Raw genomic sequence first — 8,285 nt, 5'->3', positions numbered from 1 at the left:
ACTCAGAGGAAACTCCTGAAAATGAATGTTTTATTTCACACAGCTGTATTATTCTGTGGTGTAGTGTGTGTGTTCTCCTGATTAAGAATCTCTAGATGTGCTGTTTTAGACCTTTATTTAATCAGCCTGATCAATATTTCATTCTCAGACTCTTAATCGTGTCCTGCTCAACTTCTCAGAGTTACACACACACACACACACACACACACACACGATCGTCTTTCAGTTCCTCTTCCGCTGTGTGTGTGTCCTAATTTCAATGGGGTTGTCCATTGTGTGTGTATGTGTGGTGTTGTTTTGGTGGTGTGGTTTGGGATTGTGTGTGTGTGTGTGTGTGTGTATATGTTTATATATGTGTGCTGTGGATGTGCGTGTGTGGGTGTGAGTTGGTAACAGAGGTATGGTGGTGTGAGAGTGTATGTATGTGTGTGTGGGCGGGAGATGTGTATGTTTACTGGCTTCAGTGCCATTGTAGTGTGTGTGTGTTTGTGTGCTAGTGTTATGGAGGTTGAGTGTGTGTGTGAGATAGTGTTGTTGTGGGTTTTTGGGTTTGTGTGTGTGTGTGTGTGTGTGCGCACTGATGTGGTGTGTATGTGTTGTATTGTGGGTATGCGCTGATGTGGAGTGTGTGTGTGCGCGTGTGCTGCTGTAATCCAGGTCGTGTGTATCTCAGTGATCTGGAACTCAATCCTCTGGCCTTCTGCCCGCGCCGCATTACAGTAGCAGACGGACAGGCTTCAGCGCTCACAACACACACACATAATGCAGCACACACACTGCAGCACACTCCACAGCATGCTCAGATCATCCTGTGGAAAAACATGCCTTCATTCCTACACACACACACACACACATTTCAAACCTGAAACTTCCCAGCTGTTTTTGTTTGCGCAGTTTTGCGCATGTGTAGATTTGTGTGTGTGTGTGTGTGTGTAGGTGCGCATGTGCGTGTTTGTGTATGTATGAATTTGTGTACTTGTATGTGTGTATATATGTGTGTTTTTTGTCAATTTGTGTGTGTGTGTGTGCACTGTATTTGTGTGCGTGTGTGTGTGTGTGTGTGCGTGCGTGCATGTGTGTGTGAAAGATGCTGTCAGGGCTTGTCAGCATCCGTGGTGTTTAATGAGTTGTGTGATTAATGAAGTGTGTATTAATGAGTGTGAAGATGATGGTAATGATGATGAAGTTTAACACTTTTGCTGCTCTCTCGGGTTCTGTTACCTTTGAACTAAAATGCTGAACATCAGCTGTGTGTCTAATGTGTGTGTGTGTGAATGTGTCTCTGTGTGTGTCTTTTGAGCATGTGTGTGTCTGTTATCGGCTCAATAAATGTGTGTGTGTGTCTGTGTTTGTTATCTTCTCACACACACCCCATGAGGAAGACAATGCGCTGATGATGGTGGTAATGAAGCTCAAACACATGTAGTGTTATCAGAGCACACGTCTGCAGCTCTGCACACACACACACACACACACACACACACACACACGGGTCATTAACCAGCTAGTTGATGACCGTCTCAGCTTCTGGCTCTCTTCATCCTCAGCTCCTCCAGTCTCTGCTCTTCAGTTTATTATAATTCATGCAGCTTTATTTCACACACACAAGACAACACATACACATACAGATATGACTGAATCATTTATTTTTCAGAAGAGCATCGACCTTTTCCCTTTAAGTCTAAAAAGTCACCTCATGTTGACAGTCCTCAGGATATGTTCTGCTTGGATTATGTGAGAATATTGTGCATTAAATAAATAATGTATTAATATTAATAAATATCTTATTTTATTGTCTTGTGTTTCTGTTTAATCGCTGAGATATTTTAATATAAAAGTCCCACTTTACATTAGGTGGCCTTAACTACTATATACTTGCATCAAATAATAAATACAATGTACTTACTGTCACGCTGGTAGACAAGGAAGACAGAGGTGGTTATCTTTTCAAGTCTTATTAAAAACAATGTCACTTATCACAAAGGGAGTTCCAAGGGCTGTATATAAGCTGTTGTGATCTTCATTCACAGCAATGCAAGTATCTGTGATAGAAGTTTGCTCGCTGGACACACAGTGGGAGAGTATACAGACAGCTCATCTAGTTGCTAGTGGATCTTCTGACAACAAGTATAAGCATTCAATCTCACAAGTTGTTCTCTCATGTTCACTGCAGGTGATACAGTTCATCAAGGTGGTGATGGATCTTCTGTGAACACCACACAAGTGTAAGCTTTCCCCTAGATTGGAGAGAAGGATCAGGAAGCAGATAGAGATCATCCGTCGGTGAGTATACAAGCACAGTTCATCAGAGTGATAGCAGATCTTCTGGTAAACATCAGATGAGAATGATCACTTCCCTTGATCAGTATGAAGGACTCGAAGACTCATGAGGAACATCTATGGAAGCAGGTGAAGACAACCTTCTGACTTCAATACCGGCCAATGAGTGAATCAAGAAGGTGTGTATTTATAGTGTCCTAGGGTAATGGGAAACAGGTGTAGTAGTCTGGTGAAGGTTCACAGGATTGGATGGAGGTGGTATGTGAGGGAGAACGTTGATTGGGCGAGCAGGAACGAGCCGGGGATGTGACACTAATGCTGCGTCCCAATTCACATACTTATACTACGCCATTAAAGTATGTACTTTTTCTGTGAAGGAAAAGTTTTTACTTTCGAGTGTGCAACAGAACAGTATTCAAGCTTTGGGACATACTACTTGCTCTTTAACAGATCGTTGTGTTGCTTTGTTATGCCCCCTGTCAATCATCCACATTTCTGTCGTATTTAATCTCCTACCTTATTGGAGAAGCAGCAGCAGCAGGTTAATCTGCCGTTCATGAGTCTTTCATGCAGAGAAATCTCCTCAGGTCTTTGGATAATTCTGCATTCAGACCTTTTGACGTCCAAACACATCTTTATATAAGGTCAATATTGTTGTTGCAGATGAAATATAACACAGTTAATGCCATTTAAACATGTTCCAGTGGGCTAGATATTGACCAACATTAAAACATCTTTACCGAAGCCTCTTTACTTGATGGTTGTTCTCGCGCGTCCGTCATGTTTGTAGTTTATTTACACTTTTCACACACCTGCGTTTATAGTTGTAATCATTCAGGGTGTCTTGGAGGGGAGAGGTGTCCAACCTACAGCATCTAAACCTAGGGTACCTCAGGGCTCTGTTCTTGGGCCACTTCTCTTCTCCATCTACACATCATCTCTAGGACCAGTCATCCAGAGACATGGATTCTCCTACCACTGCTATGCTGATGATACTCAGCTATACCTCTCTTTTCATCCTGATGATCCCTCGGTTCCAGCTCGCATCTCAGCCTGCCTGTTGGATATTTCACACTGGATGAAAGATCATCATCTTCAGCTGAACCTCGCAAAAACGGAAATGCTTGAAGTGTCTGCCAACCCGACTCTACACCATAACTTTTCAATCCAGATGGACGGGGCAACCATTACTGCATCCAAAATGGTGAAAAGCCTTGGAGTAACGATTGATGACCAACTAAACTTCTCTGACCACATCTCTAGAACTGCTCGATCTTGCAGATTCGCTCTCTATTACATCAGAAAGGTCCGACTCTTCCTATCTGAACTTGCAGCTCAACTCCTTGTTCAAGCTCTTGTTCTCTCCAAACTGGATTACTGCAACTCTCTACTAGCCGGGCTTCCAGATAACTCTATCAAGCCTCTTCAGCTGCTCGAGAATGCAGCAGCACGAGTGCTCTTCAATGAAGCTAAAAGAGCACATGTCACTCCGCTGCTCATCCGTTTGCACTGGCTGCCAGTTGCTGCTCGCATCAAATTCAAAACTCTGATGTTTGCCTACAAAGTGACTTCTGGCCTTGCTCCTTCTTATCTGCTCTCACTTCTGCAGATGTATGTGTCCTCCAGAAACTTGCGTTCTGTGAATGAACGTCGCCTCGTGGTTCCATCCCAAAGAGGGAAGAAATCACTTTCCCGAACTCTCGCGCTCAATCTGCCCAGCTGGTGGAATGAACTCCCTAACTGCATCAGAAGGGCAGAGTCACTCGCTGTCTTCAAGAAACCACTAAAAACTCAACTATTTAGTCTCCACTTCACTTCCTAATCTGCAATTGCCTCTCTGAATATCACACTAACTGTACCAAAAAAAATAATAAAAAAACTTACATTACTAACGCTTTCCTTCTTAGACTTTACAGACCTGAAACAAGCCTACAGCACTTCTTCATTGTTGCTCTTATAGTTGTGTAAATTGCTTACTTGTCCTCATTTATAAGTCGCTTTGGATAAAAGCGTCTGCTAAATGTAAATGTAAATATAAATGTAATCGAATTCACATTCAACACGCAATGCATTGTGGGCAATATCAGCGGTTAGAGTATGGACAGTTCTACACTTAAAATTTTTACTGGAAACCATCCGGGAACCTCTTTTCAACATACTGTACTATGGTTCGGGACATACTAATTCTATTTTCAAACACTATTTAGGATGTATAGTATGCTGATTAGGATGCAGCATCACTGTGTTCACAGTGTATTGCAGGACAGTTCTGCTGCTCTTGAGGTGGGGTTAGTAGTAGGGCCAGACAGAATTTGCCGACATTGTTTTCTATTTCTGTAAAAAAAATTTGTAAAAAGTCTGTGAATTTATGCAGAATTATTTTTGCAGTATCATAACTAATAACTTAATATATGAAATAAAACATAATACCTTTATAACTTTATTTAAAGGTGCAGTAGGTGATCTTCCACAATGCTTTCAGCTAAGCATAAATCTCTGAATAACAGTCCCTCCCCTGCCGTCTAGAGCCACGCCTCCTGAAACACGAGCACAGCAAAAGAGCCCTCTCTCATGTGTTAAAAGCAACCGGTGCTTGTCCGACAGCGTACAAGCCAAACTGACATGCTATTTCAGAGCGAATATTTAGACTTGCATGGTAAACAATATAGGGAGAGACTAGGCGGAATGGCGCTATTTACTTGTGTTTTGTTGATAAACTAATTCAAATCTACATCATTGATGCTGTAAAAGGTCCCTTATGAACTGAAAATAGTCTTATCAATCTTTCACCGGAAGAATTTAGTAGCTGAACAACACTTCTGTGAAGATATAACCTGTTTGTAACGACAACATCTAATGTTACATCAGCTCTGTGGAAGCTAAAACAGTTTTAAAACAGAACATTACCTGTCTAAGAGAAATCCTTTAGACATGGTGTCATCCTTTCTCCAGCGTGCAAAGGTAACTCCGATATTGATTCAGGCGTAGTCGGTAGTGCTGTCGCCTCACAGCAAGAAGGTCGCTGGGTCGCTGATTCGAACCTCGGCTCAATTGGTGTTTCTGTGTGGAGTTTGCATGTTCTCCCTGCGTTCGCGTGGGTTTCCTCCAGGTGCTCTGGTTTCCCGCACAGTCCAAAGACATGCGGTACAGGTGAATTGGGTAGGCTAAATTGTCCGTAGTGTGTGAATGTGTGTGTGGATGTTTCCCAAAGATGGGTTGCGGCTGGAAGAGCATCCGCTGCGTAAAAAACTTGCTGGATAAGTTGGCGGTTCATTCCGCTGTGGCGACCTCGGCTTAATAAAGGGACTAAGCCGACAAGAAAATGAATGAATGATACAGCAGGTTTTTACCGATCGTGCGCGCGTGCTCTCTCTTGAGCGAGGTTTACCTGCACAGCACTTACTAGCTGACCTCCGTTACAAATACATAGACTCAATGATGGGCTAAACATCCACAGATTTCTTCATGCGCAGATTCCGTGTTGGCCTAGATATGGGTGGGGTTAAGGAATGGTTTGGTGGTATGAGTAGGTTAAAGGTGGGTTAAAGTGCAAGGGTTAGCAGTGTAATTACTTAGTCCATTTATTACTCAGGGGTCTCCACAGCAGAATGAACCACCAACTTATCCAGCATATGTTTTTTTATGCAGTGGATGTCCTTCCAGTTGCACGCCAGTACTGGAAAACACCTATACACTCTTGCATTCACACACTCAAGCCTGGTTTATACTTCTGCGTCAAGTGACCGGCGTAACCCACGGCGCATGCAACGCATGTAGCTGTGCATTTATCCTTCTGCTGCTGTCTCTGTTGGACTGCATTAACACTTCCGAAACGCTAGTTAGCAGTGAGGAGTTAATGTGTCTCTGTGTCGAGTTTCTTCATTGGTGTTTTGTTTTTTCTGAACGCTTCCTAAACGTACAAGTGGCTCAAACTCGCTCATTTTGAGGCAGGAACTGGCGGACGTGCAGCAACTTTAACTATGAGGTAAACACACAGCAACAGTCTCCATCCGGAGCTCCTTCACGGGACTCCACACTTGTAAACAATCGATCCATCGGGCTCGAGAGTCACACCAAGATTCTTCTTTTTTGTAGTTTTACCCTTAGTGTCAAGGTACGCATTCACCTTGAGAACCTCATCTCTGTTCCCAAACGCCATGACTTCAGTTTTCTCTTTGTTTAACTGAAGAAAGTTTTGGCACATCCAATTGCTCATTTCATCAATGCATTGGCAGAGGGTGTCAATGGGGCTGTAGTCATTAGGCAGTAAGGCTAGGTAGATCTGAGTGTCATCAGCATAGCTGTGGTAGGAGATTTGGTTCTTTCTCATTATTTGGCTTAGAGGGAGCATGTAAAGGTTGAACAGGAGAGGTGCCAGAATCGAGCCTTGTGGGACTCCACACGTCATGGGTGTCCACCTCGACCTATGGTCACCTATACTGACATGGTAACCTCTCCCTTCAAGGTAAGATCTGAACCATTTGAGGACTGTCCTAGACAGCCCAACCCAGTTTTCCAGCCTATCCAGAAGTATGCTGTGATGGACAGTGTCAAATGCAGCACTGAGATCCAACAATACCAGCACTGTTATTTTACCTGAATCTGTATTTAGGCGTATATCATTGATTATCTTTATAAGAGCGCTCTCTGTAATGTGATGTGCTCTGAAACCAGATTGAAGATTGTCTAAACACCCCCTAAAGTTTAAGAACTTGTTGACCTGGTTAAAAACAACTTTTTCAATGATTTTGCCAATGAAAGGGAGATTTGAGATTGGCCTGTAATTGCTCAATAGGGTGTTATCCAGGCTGCTCTTCTTCAAGAGGGGTTTAACAGCTGCAGTTTTAAGTGAGTTTGGAAAAATCCCTGAGAGAAGTGAAGTATTTACCACTTTTAGAAGATCCATTTCTAAACAGGTAAACACCGTTTTGAAGAATGATGTGGGGAGCGTGTACAAAGCAAAACCAGTATTTATTGTATCACATGATTAATTTCAGTGTAAGTACTAGTTCAGGCCACCTTATGTGAAGTTGGAGTTTTTCGGCATGTGATTTTCATTGCCAGTGATAAGCGTGAACATGTAAAATCCCTCTCTGACACTAGATGGCGCTTAAACAGAAATACTCCGCTACACAAGGTAGTGCTGCGCAACTTTACGCTTCTGACATTCGCTTGTTGTGCAGAAGTCTTCTCTCTCTCTCTCTCTCTCTCTCTCTCTCTCTCATGCTTCTCCTTATTGTAATCTTTTTTCCTCGTGTTTTTTTAATGACACATTTATGCCGTTTATTGTGCATCGACTCGTTTCAACACGGCATTACAAAAAATTATGATAAAAAATGATGCATTTTATGACACATTTAAAGCTGTTTATTGTGCACGCTCACATTAACACTCTTTGTTTAGTCACAAATGAGGCTATAATACTGACTTTAATATTCATTTTATTCCATCCAAGCTAATAGAAGTCAGACTTTCACCAGAATAAAGATATAATAGAAAGTACAGTGAAAAAATGTAATGCTCTGTTAAAAAACCATGGGAGGTAGAGCTTTGTCTTACTGTGCGCATAGTTTATGGAGTGCATTACCCATAATCATTAGGAATGCAATTTATTGGGATTGTTTAGAGATGACACAACTATTTAGAAAAGCATTAATTTGTGATCATCACTGTCACTCTTATGCAGTTTGCTTATTTATTATGGTGGCTTGAGAAAGCCAGCATACTGTTATACTGCATACACTTATTCCTATTCTGCGACTAATTTCTAAACGCATCTCCTTCTATACCGTTCATACTACAACCATCAAACTGGTCTGACTCAAGTTTCTATATCTTTTTCAACTGATCTGATTTACAATTTTCCCAAAACTGTCCTGGAAAGTTCTGAAAAGTCGCATTGACTTAACATTGGACCAAATTTTGTGAGCTCATAACTTTACGCCAGACTGTCATACAGACTTAAGGCTGGGCTCATTTTACTCAGACTACCAATCTACCAATCA

The sequence above is a fragment of the Danio rerio genome, chromosome 17 (assembly GCF_052040795.2).
Source record: "Danio rerio strain M-AB ecotype USA chromosome 17, GRCz13ab, whole genome shotgun sequence".
Classification (NCBI taxonomy): Eukaryota; Metazoa; Chordata; class Actinopteri; order Cypriniformes; family Danionidae; genus Danio; species Danio rerio.
The sequence above is the reverse complement of the archived record's forward strand: the minus strand, read 5'-3'. Positions refer to the sequence as shown.